Genomic DNA, 12,266 nt, shown 5'->3' with positions numbered 1-12,266 from the left:
TGAGAGCTACCACAAAGTAAATGTTGTAGATACCTAGGGTCAACCATTAACAAAGAGGGTGATATAGAGGATGATGTTTCCCACAGAATTAAAGTAGGATGGGTGAAGAGAGGAGCAACAGGAATTTCATGTGACAAACGCATGCCTATTAAGTTGAAGGAAAAATTTTTATAGGGCAGTAATAAGACCAGGGATGACATATGGAGCAGAATGTTGGGCAATTAAGAAGAGTAAAATAAATAAGATGAGTATAGCAGAGATGAGGATGTTGAGGAGGATGTGCAGCAAGACCAGGAGAGATAGGATAAGGAATGTTTGTATTAGACCCGAAGTGGGAGTTACACCAATCCAGGAAAAGCTTCATGAGAGCCGCTTGAGGTGGTTTGGTCATGTCCAAAGGAGACGCATGGATGCACCAGTAAGGAAGAGTGACCAGATTCAATTTGAAGGAGCTAAAAGAGGTAGGGGAAGGCCTAAAATTACTATTGGAGAAGTGGTGAAAAAAGATATGCATATGGTAGGGCTCGATCCTAGTATGACCGTGGATAGAGTTATTTGGAGGACAAGGACCCATGTAGTCAACCCCTCGTAGGGGGATGCTCCTGGGATGCTGCTTTGACTACTGCTTAGACTTTTTTCTTTAGTAATTTTATTTATATATTTTTAATCCCTTTTTACCTTTTCTTCCTTCTATTGCTCTTCTATCTATTACTGTCATGATCTTTTCGGATCCATGTAGCCGACCCCATTTAGTTGGGATAAGGTTATGGTTGTTGTTGAAGGGGTACCCTCATTACCTAATTGGATAGAGCTGTCTCGATAGAGTAATCCAGCTCGTCTACTCCTACTTGATTTCATTTTACCTCCTTGACCTGCTCGCCAAGTTTCTGGACTTGGATGTCCAAATTTTGTTCAACCTCCTTGTCGTACGACTTTTCTCCATGGCCTCTCTAGGCCTGGGCTTTGCTACCTTCGCATTTGGATCAACCGCTTCTCGCTAGATCTCTACGGTCTTCAGCAGACTCACTAGAATCGAACTTGCTATAGTGTTCCTCGGGCTCATCAGGGCTGATATTGACATGACTAAGTCCTGCGTGGTCATTGGCATGGCCAATCATCCTAAGTCTAGTGTGGACAACCGGCACGAGAGCTTGAAGTTGTTTTTGTTGTTGTAGGACGTTGAATTGAGTGTGTGTTACCAATGCCTCAGAGTTTGGTTGCTGAACATTACAACTGTCCTAGCTCTGGTGTCTATTCGATCACCTGGTTCCGTGACTTTGCTGGTGACTGATTTGATCATATCTTTGGATGGTTGAGTGACGACTCAACGTTGCGTTTTTGGTAGTGGCTCCTATGGTTTTACCGTTCCTAGTAGTCATGGTGGATCTCCTCTTCAATTGTTCTAATATTTTCCATAGACGATGCCAATCCATTGTTGCTAAGATTTGAACGGATGATTTGTCATTGGGAGGCTTGCACACCTTAAACCAGGGAGTGAACACAAGAGAGGGACGAAATTGGACTCTGTGGAGGACTCTCTGATGCTTGAGTCATAGTTCAGAAAATAGAATAAGAGTTTGGGATGTTAAGAGAGCAGTAGTGAATGGAATAGTTCCATGTGTTACATAGAGAGCTTACCTTGAGTTTCACCATCCTATTTATAGGAGAAGTGATGGAGTAGTTTTACTTCTTAGCATGACGATGGAGTGTCTAGCCCTTTCTGTTTGAGGGAGCTATGCTCAGACCTTTTTGTGTGAAGGTGGCACACCTAGACATCACTGGTATAATGCAACATTAACCTAGTGAACCCATATAGCAATAATCGAGTGCCTTGTTCTACCCTTGCCACATGTCGACTTGCCATTATTGGATTGATTTTAGGTATATCAATTTCAGTGGTAAAGCTCTGATGATTGACCTCTAGAGCTGACCCTGCAAATCCATATGCACCGAGACTAGAGGGACTAATAATACTAAGGGAGCCAACCAGGACAGAGAACATGTTGCCTTTATATATAAATATGAGAAAAGTTCTCTGCGTCCCACGCAGGGAACATACCCCACCCACAGCGGGAGATGGAATGACCGCCCTGCCCTATAAATAACGGAATTCCACCACCCAATATGCCAGCGCACACTCTCAATGGCTGGCATGAGGTGTGGCTTTGCGTCCCACGCATGGAACGGCGCCCCATATATATATATATATATTGCGACCTGCTCTACGCGTTCTTTTGGAAATTTGAGCAATTCTGACATGCCTCCCCCAACTACTGGCTTGGTTTGAGAACAAAGAAGTCTAAAAGTGAACCTTGACCAAACCCCCATGTAATACGTTCTGATTGACTTGCTTCATCATCCCCAACTACTGGCTTGGTTGGTGAACAAAGAAGTCTAAAAGTGAACCTTGACCAAACCCCCATATAATACGTTCAGATTGACTTGCATCATCATCCACTCTGGCTTTCATTAGCTCTTTTAATTTCCAATTTCATATAACATCGAAACTTTCATTTCCGATTCACCTTCAAACGTAGAACTATATAATCACCTGATTCATGAGTAATAACGGACTTTAGTGTATAACTATCAATGCATACATATATTTGTATATTTCACCACTTTCCACCATTTATATCTTAAGGCTTCGTTTGATTGCAAGTAAGAGGGGAAAGAAAGTGAAATTTAACAATTAAATTTGAAATATTTTGAAATTAATTATACTTACCCAAAAAGAAAAAAAAATTACACGATCACGTTAGATCATGTTTACAAAAATTTTCATTTTGATATTGATTGGATTTCACTTCCTTTCCCTTTATTTTCTTTGCAACAGGACTTGAATAGATTTTGCTAGAAATCTTTTCAATCTCGTTAGAGTTGTGAGAAATAATTTTCTGTGAGAATCTATGAGATTCCTCTAAGCAGCCTAGTAACTAATAAATGGGATCATAATGTGCACTGCTTTACCCTTGCTTTTGCAAAGAGACTGTTTCCATACTCGAACCTGTGAACACTTTGTCACAATGGAGCAACCTTATCGTTGCATCATGGCCCAATAAAGAATAGATGACTAATAATACTAAGGTGGTAAAGGAGCCAACGATGTACTAGACTTGGTACCCAAAAAACACTATGTATTGGAGTTCATCTCATCTATTGTGAAGAAGGTTGCCTTCCTAACTAGCTATCATCCCTACCCAGTCTGGCCCAGTTCCAGTGACCCTAATAGGGGGTGTAATGACCATTCCACCCCTATCTGAACACTCTGCCCGGGAGAGGTCAACCCCCCCTTATTAGAGAGCCGGGAGAGAACTGGAGAAGATAATTTTCCATCATCCCTAGTAGTTTGGAATGGAATGAGTGAGCCATCTTTTCTTCTAACGCGGTGACGTCCCAATTGTTCATCACCGCCTTAGAAAAGAGAAGAAAACAGAGGAAGAAAGAAGAAGAAGCACGTTTCTTACTATTTGTCTTTTCCATTTTTAATGGGTTTGATGATAACAGATGAAGGTAGGGAGCGAGGACCGCTTCAATAACAATTTCTGAATTGGACACTTATTCTCAATTTTACTTAAAGATTAGAAAGAAAAGCTAATCGGATTCATTAACACACAAAAGGTAGACAAAGTTATGACCAAAATACTAGACAGTGGTCATGCTGTAAAACTACTTGCGGATGCACGAACGGATTCTATTTGTGTGAGTCAGCCCGTGCATCCGGTCGAGCCCTGAGACACATCCAAGGGGGTGGATCAATGGGGGGATGCACGATAGTGATTCCGGTCCTTAGTCCGCTCATAGCAGGAATGGGTTTTTTAACTTCGAATTGCATCCAAATTGATCCCCAATGCCCCCAATGGCTTTAAGGGCTTGTAGGGATGGTTCCTAAGGTTAATTAGGGTCCTAATAACCCTAATGGCACAATACATCAAGCCATTTATGGTCTATATCCAATTCCAAAATCCAACTTGGGTTTTTGGGTGAAATCCCTAAGTTTTCATGGCTTGGGTTGTATAGCATCCCATTAGAAGGATTAAGGGTGTGCAATGGCACCCAAATAGACTAGGATCATGCCCCCAACAAGAGCATTGGGTCTCAAGTGGAACCCAAGCCAAATCTAAACTTTAAAATTCAAAACCCTAAGCTAGAAATTAGAGAAATGGAGGAGGAGAGATGGCTTACCTTCAATGGAGGCAGCAAACACAAGGCTAGGTGAGCCTTCTTTAACCTTCTTCCTTCCACTTCTCCTTCTCCTCTTCTTCCTTTCCTTTTCTTTTCTTCTTCTCCTACTTCCTTTCCTTTTCTTTCCTTTCTTCTTTCCCTATTCGGGCAACAAGAGGGGAGGAAGAGAATGTGAGTGAGGGAGTTGGGTTCTCCTTCCCCTTCTCTCCTTCTTCTCCGTCTTCTTCTTCTTCTTCCTTCTTTCTTCTTCTTCTTCTTCTTCTCTTTTCTTTCCTCTCTTCTACGGTTTGGGCATTTGGGAGAAATAAGGAAAAGCTTAAGAGCCTCTCCTTTATTTACCCTCTTAAGGCTAAACTAAATAACAAAATGTAAACTACCTAAACTACCCATAACTTTATTCCCTATTTCTTACAACAAGCCATGGTCCAATTATTGGGCCAAGATTAAACCCATGGTCCTTGAACCAATCCAACTTCTCAAACCTAAAAAGAACCTATTAGCTATTAAAATGAAATGGGCCTTAGGGCCAGTTTGGTTGGCAGCCCAAATCTCCAAAAATCCATTATTTGTTCTAGTTAAGCCTTGTGGGCCCCATAACATAGCAAAATCAACATTTAAGGGTCAAGGGTGGAGTCCACCATGTCCGGAGGCATAGCCTTGAGGTCCAGGACACAGGGACGTGGGCCCCACACAGGAAAACAATAAAAACTAGCATGATAGCATGGGCAGATTATCGATCGGATTCACTAGCAGTGGATCCAGTCGTGACTCCGGTGCTGCTATCAGGACCCAAACTTTAAGGAAAGTTACGGGGCTTTGGCCCACACTTCCAAAACTTTGAGGGGATTCTTATTACAATATTTTGAGTCTAAGGTTATCAGTGTTGACCATAGCCATAGGGCATTACCCTTCAGTATGGTCTAAAATGCACTGGGGTATTAGTGTATATTTCGAGTGCGGGTGAAACAGTAGCACCCCACCCGGCTGCAGCACTGTGTGGTAGCACCGCACCCAGCTGTGGCACTACACAACAGCACCGCACCTGACAGTAGCGCCATGCCCGGTAGGGCCACCCTCAGTCGAGGCACGGTGCCGTCGGGTACCCAAATTGAAAATTTTTTATTTTCGGTGGTTCCACAGGAATTCTAGCGGAACTGCCAGACGAATATTTTGGCTATAAATACCCCCACCCCTCATTTCAACAAGTTCCAAGTTGAGGAGAGGGGGGACCCAGAGCTCCAGTTTTCAATTTTTTTCCCTTTTTGCCCAGTTTCGAGGCCCTACCCTAGTCTGAATTCGAGCTTTCGAGCCTCATCCCTTTGTCTGGAGTCTGGGTCCCCCGGACGCGCCTTTCCTAACCCGTTTTAGCCCAAAACCCTGAGGCCTCCGATGGCCTAGTCACCCTGCCCGATGTCCTAATCCTTAGTTTTCGAAGCCTTTTCGACGTTGTTATTCTGTCCAAGGTCCCAGTACCCGATACCCATGCACCGTTATTCTGCCCGATATTCGAGTAGCCTAGTTTTTGAAGCTTTTCAACATCATTATTCTGTCCGAGGTCTCAGAGCCCCTTACGCTACCCGACATCTGGGTAATCACTCTCCAAAGATTTTCTAACACGTTATTCTACCTGATATCTAGGTAACTACTTTCTGACGCAGCTACTCTGTCCGACAAAGGAAAAAGCCAGTCTTTTGCCTCCACCTGAGCTGGGGGATGCGATTCATCCCGTATAACTGCATTGGTTTAACGCATACAGGTATTTAATCCTTTCATCGCATTTTAATTTCGTAACGATGTAGACTTTTACATTATGCCCGTGTAGTGTACAGTGGTTAATTTAATTAGGCAGTTTGTGCATCATTTTAGCTATACATGTGGAAATAGGACATTTATGAAGGAAGAATATTCGAAAACCAACATCTAGTAGAAAGACCAGTTTACCCAAGCGAGGTGGGTGCCTAACACCTTCCCACTCTAGTAACCTGATCACTTACCCCGAATCTCTTACCAGACCAAACAAAGTCCTGTAGCCCTTCATAGGGCTACACCAATGGGTCCTAGGCCCTAATCTTAGGTGGTGACTCCGTTTAATTGTATGACCCCCATCCCCCGATAAACCATAACCTTCAAGAAGATGCATTCCTTCTCTCTCTAACCGAGGAGCATGACCCAAACACCCCATCCGAATAATAAAGTACCCCAAAAAGAGGGAATGCTGCGGGGCACGGTTTCATAGAAATCGATCCTCATAATATGCGACTTGCAATGACTCGGGCAACAACCTCCGATTCTTCCTATCATCACTTTGGTTGTGGCCTCAATCATTGCAAATGGAACCCGCGCTGGTCCGGGAGCACCAACTCCTTCCCTTGGCAAACCCCAAGATAACCTTGACAACCTATCCTGGTTTCTGCCCTCCTCGGTTTTCAGGAGGCCATAATCACCCAACACATGCACCCCTATTTGTAAGGGCTCTAGCATAAGGGTATGTTTGACCTAACAAAATGATCTACATGGTAAGTATGAGTTGAGTGGTGTCAACAGCATCCCATTCTATGGGCCACCACACTCCCCATTTCTAGGTTTGAAGTTTACAGTGCTTCCACAACCCATATGCACCATACCATTCATTTCCAAGCCGACTACGGCATCTAGTCTAGCAGTTCAATATCATGCAATTCATCATAATGCATCAATTTACTCAGAACATGATCATTCCACATTTATATCATTGATTTCAAGATTCCAAAGCAATTTAAAAGAAATAAAATCATTTCATTATCTTTACGATATTCAGCAGCATCACACCCACATGAATGATTCAAATCCACTCACCTTGGCTAAGGTCTAGTTGCTCGAAAGGTTTTTGGATCTCAACCACACTCTAACACACGTCGCCAGACAAGTTGCTATAGCCTAAGGTAATTAAATAAAAATTAGACATTAATAAGTATTAAATTACTTAAGGAGACTAGAGATACCCTTGGTTTAGGTTTCAAACCAAGGCTAGACCCAAAACTAGAAAGACAGCAATTGTGGTCGATCCAATCGACCAGTGGCAATGGACTAGTACGGCTGCAGTAGCAAAAATTGAAAAAGGGTTCATGGTTTCACACATAGGGGTCCCTAGGTACTGTTCTAAGAAATTCCATATGCTATGATCAGGTTTTTCAATCAAGGTTTATACTGGTTGATTAGACTGGTCTATCCAATGGACTAGTAGTAATCAACCCATTGCTCAAATGCAGCAATAGGGCATGATTCCCCAGTTGATTTACATGAATGGTCTCCCATATGATGTTTCAAGCCAAGGGACAGATTAGACTCAGACCTGGATCAAGTTTCTGTAGTGGTAGAGTGGTACTAGTTCTTCCAGTGGACCAATGGCAATCAACCAGTAGCTATACTGCTCGAGAATTTTAAGGGCAAACACTGTTTAGGCTTGGTTCCACTAATCAATAGCCATCAAGGATGATCAAGGGGTACCAGTAGGTTACACCTATGGCTACCAACATAATCTAAGGTAATTATCCAACATGCATGGGGGTTTGGGATCAATGGCCCACATGGACACATGCATGAACTGTATGCATATGAAACAATAGAATTCAAGTTAAGAAGAGTTCAATTATCTTAAACCAACACTGTTATGCTAGATTGGTCCTAGAATGGACATGCATTCAAGGAAAAACATGTCCAACACAGAACTACATTCTAAGCTTGTTATAAACATAAGTATCAAGCATCAAGGCTGAGATTTAATAGGTGCAACGTGTATTCACAAAAAGGAAGACAGATGAAGGGTCAAGGATGGCATATCGTGACATGCATGTAAGGATCCTAGCTCCTAAGCTAGCAATTCAACATGTAGGCATGGTGGATCATGGCTATATAAGAGGAATCAGTAGATGGTTTACGTCTGATCATGCTCGAGACCTAAACAGTTTAGAGATTATGAACATTAGGTGTTGGGGGTATTACCTTGATGATCCTAGGCACAAGGAAGGACCTTCTTCTCCTTCCCTCCTCCTTCTCTTCTTCTTTCTCTCTTCTTTCTCTCCCAAGCACCCATAGTTTTAGCAAGGAAATGAGCTCAGACCTGAGCTCAGCCTATATATACTAAGTGCCACTAAGGCCTATTTGGCAAGGGGTCCTTTAGGTAAAAACCCATTTTATATCTATGTAAAGTGATCATTAGGCTAATAGGTGGGCCCCACATGGTCACATTGTCGGGGCAATATTTCCACTGGATGGTTGGAGTGTGGGGAGATGGTTCGGGGTGCCAGACACTGAGCCCCACAAAGCAGAATTGAAAAATACATTTTACAGTAGCACTGGTCGATCCAATCGACTAATGGCAATAGACCAGAGGGTGAAATTCTATTTTTTTTGCATTTGAATCCCACAGAGGCCTATGCCATGGTTTGGATACTTACCACTCATGGTTGTTCATCTACTAACAGTGTTCAAACATTTATAACCTTATTTCATCCAAAGTAAGGAATTTACCTTGGGCTATGCATCAATTGAACAGTTGCATGGGGATGGTGTCTGCCTCCAAGTTGGTATATAAGATGTTACCACTAGACTGCCTTCCTCTTGGATGATCACCCGGTCAATGCACCATAAGTTGCTAGTGGTCATGGCCTTAGATTCTCCGTGTTCCAAACCTACATTCGGAGTTTGGGTCAGGGTTTAGGTAGAGATATAACAGTAATCTAGAGTCTCACAGATGCAAGACCTCCAATCGATGATAGCCCTTTCTTAGTCGTTCCACATACTAAGCAAAGCTTGGCGTTCCCACACGATCAAGCCAACTCCTCCACACTCTAGGGTTCTCAAAACCCTAGACAATCTCCAAGAGTAAACACCAAGAGAGGAGAGGGAAGAGAGAACAGTTTTCTCAAGGAGGGGAGTGCTCCACATTTTTTGGATATGTGAGTGTTGCTTGGTTTTGGGAATCCAATATATTATTTTATATCAATGCCCTCTCTTATCCCTAATTAGATGGAACACATAAGCAAGGAGATTGAATTTCCTAAAGGGACTCAATCACCAAACAATCAAATCTTTCCACCCAAGGAAAGACTTATATTGCTAGAGGAATCTAATATTGATTCCAATATTCAATATTGGACCCAATATCTTTCCTTTTCTAACATTGTACTGGTATCGATACCAAAGGCGATGCCAATCCAGTATCCTCCCATTTAGTTAACAGGATCAAACCTATGTCCCAATCCCAGTTATTAATAGGACGGGACGATACCGATTCCTAAACAATTCTAAGCTTGGTAGAAAAAGGGAGAAGAACTTTAATGGTTTCTAACAAGATTGTTTCATTAGTAGTGTTGTGGATCTTTTCACTATCATGAGATCTAAGGCATTCCTTACTTTTGAAAGCAACATAGAATATGAAACCACAATGAATCGAATTTCATGGTTTCATAGCAGGTTCTCAAAACAAAGACTAAGAATTAATAAGGATGAAATAAACAAGTCCATATACAGTTTTAGTGCTATCACAAAACAAATTTACAGAAAAAGAACTGAAGGTCTATCCACTGAAACCTCCTTAAGAGAAAATGTCACCCAAATACATCAAACTCCAGCCATAAAATTTGGACAAAAGAACATGAAATATACCCTTCAAAAGGGTATTGATAGTTCTGGTCTCATCCGGTACCTAACTGGTATTTCGGTAGTAGTGTGCCATTGAGAATCCCATCCCAGAACTGTCCCGTCCCATCTATTATTTGGTACCAAACTCAGATCCTAGTACCAACCCATTTATTAATGGATCGGTCTAGTACTAGGTTTTAGCGGGATGGTTTTGGGACGATTCCAGGTTTCTGGTCCCAAATTGACACCCTTAAGGGGGAAGGAGAGTTAGGGAAGTCGAGATTCTTCAAAGTGCAACAACTATTATAGGCTAAAAGTATGCAAAGTTTTAGGAAAATCAATCATGTTCTAAATTTTAGTCCATAAAATCATATTTCAATTTTCATTCGTTCTTGGACCATGTATTTGTAATTTTGAATTGGGAGAAAGAATGCTACCTGGGTGTGTGTGCGGTGCGCTTCCCTATCCCCAAACACTGGGGCGGGCAAAATGACCATCAAATGGAAAGATGGAATTTCTCAGGGGTGCGGTTGTCATTTTGCTTGCACCTGCGTTTGGGTGCAAAAGCAGCGTACTACACACGCCCAAGTGGTTTTCTTTTTCCCTTTTGAATTTTACCCAAACAAAATTTGTAGGATTTGTGAGCTTGGATGATATTCTTAAAATGTTACACCCGCGCCCGAAAAATACCCAAATTCCCCGGGGCAATTTAGACCTTCACCAAAGGGTAATGCTTAGGAGGCAATGGCCAACAGTAATGATCTTGAACTTAAAATATTATTATAAGTACCCCCTCGAAGTCTTAGAAGTATGGGTCAAAGCCCCGCAACTTTCTTTGAAGTTTGGGCCCTGATAGTAGCACCGGAGTCACGAATGGACTCACTCGAACTGAATCCGCTCGAGGATTCGCCCATGCTGTTACTTGCCCTTTTGATTTAATTTCCTATGGGACCCACACCCCCGTGTCCCGGACATTGTAATTGGACCTTTGAACCATATGGACCCCTACCTTAACCATTAATTGGTTAAATGGGCCATGAAAGTGGGCCCACACTGCCTAAATTAAGTGAATATTGAGTTTTACTATTTTCAACTTAAACCAAATAAGGCCTAAGGGCTAATAGGTTTAATGAGACTTGGGCCCAACCCAAACAGGCCCTAATTAACTAAATAGACCTAAGGGTCTACGACTTGAACCAAACATGACCTAAGACCAAACTAAAAACCCATTTAAAGCCTAAGGGGTTAAATGTGTTCTAAGGACACCTAACCAAACACTACCTAAGGCCCCTTCTAACCCCTTAAAAGATAAAAGAACTCCCTTATTCCCTTATCTCTCCCCCTCCCAAGCAAACCGTGGAGGAGAAGAGACAAGAGAAGAAGGGGAAGAAGAAGAAATGGAAGTAGGAGAAGAATAGGAGGGGAAGGGAAGAAGATGGGAGCTATGCCAAAATGGCTGGCTGCCCCACATCTCCTCCTCTTGCTGACCGGACAAAGGGAGAAGAATAAGGTGAAGGAGAAGAGATAGAGAGGATGGCTGGAAGGAAATGGAGGTGGTTCTTCAAGTCTGGCTAGGGTTGGAATTGGAGCTCCTCTCACTAAGGTAAGACCTCAAACTTGGTTCTCCTCCATTCTCATTCCCATTTTGATGAATTCCTTGAGCTTGAGCTAACTTAGGGTTCCATTTGGGACTTAAGGTGATGCTTGGCCCTATTTGGGAGCTCTAATGGTGCTGACCTAGCTCTAGAAATGGTTCTTATGAGCTACCTTGCAGCCACTGCTGCTGAACTTTGGTTCTAAGCTATGAAACCCAACCCTTGGACCAAATTGAGACCAAACCCTTATAGGATCTTGGATCCATGGGGTAAGCCTAGGTTCTAGTGACCCTAGGGAGGCTTAGACACCCCCTTCATGACCCTAAAGTGCTAGGGTGCTCCATACTTCTAGCTGGAGAAGAAGCCTTTTAAAATCTTGGAAAAGACTATCGGCAGACGCACTATCGGATCCACCAATCGTGGTACCGTTCGTTAGTCCGCTCAGTATAAACCCTGTGAATTGACCTGGATGGATGAAAGAACAGATTCACTTTGTTGCATCCGCCCGTGGGTCAGTTCGCTCTCGGGTATGTCTCAAGGATCGATCGGATGCAGGGGCGGACTAAGGAAACACATCAGCCCGTGGGTCCACTCGCTCTCGGGTGTGTCTCAGAATTTGAACGGATGCATGACCAAATCCAAGTAAGAAGTTCCGTCCGTGGATCCGCTCACTTTGTTTTTACCTTTTGGCCTGAACGGAGTCAGGGATGGACTCGCCTCTGCTGCAACCGTCCGTGAGTCCGCTAGTGCTGTCTTGGTTGAAACTTGATTTTAACCTTGGGGGTCTAGCATGGGACCCTTCTATACATGCCTTAATGATTGATTTTATATTTTTCAACTTGATGGATAGCTAGTGTACCAGTG

Source organism: Telopea speciosissima, chromosome 8 (assembly GCF_018873765.1).
Source record: "Telopea speciosissima isolate NSW1024214 ecotype Mountain lineage chromosome 8, Tspe_v1, whole genome shotgun sequence".
NCBI lineage: Eukaryota > Viridiplantae > Streptophyta > Magnoliopsida > Proteales > Proteaceae > Telopea > Telopea speciosissima.
This window is presented reverse-complemented; position numbering follows the sequence as displayed.